This window comes from Arvicanthis niloticus, chromosome 3, assembly GCF_011762505.2.
Source record: "Arvicanthis niloticus isolate mArvNil1 chromosome 3, mArvNil1.pat.X, whole genome shotgun sequence".
NCBI classification, from domain to species: domain Eukaryota; kingdom Metazoa; phylum Chordata; class Mammalia; order Rodentia; family Muridae; genus Arvicanthis; species Arvicanthis niloticus.
In genome coordinates, this window is record NC_047660.1 from 52973808 (window position 1) to 52974869 (window position 1062).

The 1062-nt window shown below is 47.9% G+C and overlaps 1 pseudogene; it reads right to left on the bottom strand.

Annotated features, from left to right (window-relative positions):
* Nucleotides 1-283: 283 nt before the first annotated feature.
* On the bottom strand, nt 284-414 carry LOC117706396 (small nucleolar RNA SNORA48; annotated as a pseudogene).
* Nucleotides 415-1062: the final 648 nt, after the last annotated feature.

Sequence of the window (1062 nt, forward strand, 5' to 3'; positions counted from 1 at the left end):
CAAGGCCTGCTCTCCCTGGCGTGCTGCCTCACCACCATAATGAGTGAGAAACAGGACTAGCTCTCCAGAGTGCTACCACAGCCAGCGAGGGATGGGGCCAGATCTGCACAGCCCCTGGACAACCACATGATCTCAGCACGATCTCAGAAACTGTCCCTCAAGACATGGACCTCAATGTCAGCTGCACTACCTGGATTTGATTTGATTTGGTTTTGTGGGTGCGTGTATGAGTGTGTGTGTGTGTGTTGTGTGTGTGTGTGTGTGTGTGTGTGTGTGTGTGTGTGTGTGTGTCCTAGGCGTAAATCAGCTTGAGCCATCAAGCTAGGATGAACAAAGGACTACCACCTGCTCTGTCCCTGACTGATATAAGAACAACTCCAATACCAAGGTGTCCCTTTGCCCATTGTGGGGGTAGAGGTGGGTGAGGGCGTTGGATTTTCTTAATGGTTGACTGATGGAGGAGAGCCTAGCCCAGTATGTGTGCTTCATATATTAAGTAAAATGTATAAAACTCTGAAGTAGCAGAACACACAAGAGAATTTGATCCTATCAGGTGACTGCTGATGCCTAGAGGCGAGCACAAGGAGGCAACCCTTGAGTTGAGGCTTGAGGCATGGGAAGGCATTCTTCCTGGAGTGAGGACCATCAGGATTGTCCTACCATAGTTGATCTTGACAGTCAGTTTGACAAGATTTAGATTCACCTGGGAGACAAACCTCTGGGCGTATCTGTGAGGGAGTTTCAGGGAGATTTGTCTGAGGAACGGAGACCCACCCTGAATGGGAGGGAGTGAAAAAGGAAGGAGACAGACTGACAGACAGACTGACAGTGTCCAATTCCTCTTTGCTTCCTGACTGTAGAGTCATTCTGACCAGCTACCCTGAACTCCTGCTGCTGAGATAGATAATAGGTAGACAAGCAGGAGTTTGTTATACAGAAGTGATTCCTATAACTATGAAAGCTGAGAAATTCCACAGTCAGCCATATTTAAGCTAGAAACATAGAGAGGTGTGGTTCAAGTTCAACTATAACAGCCAGAAGATCAGAGGAACCGAAGGCATG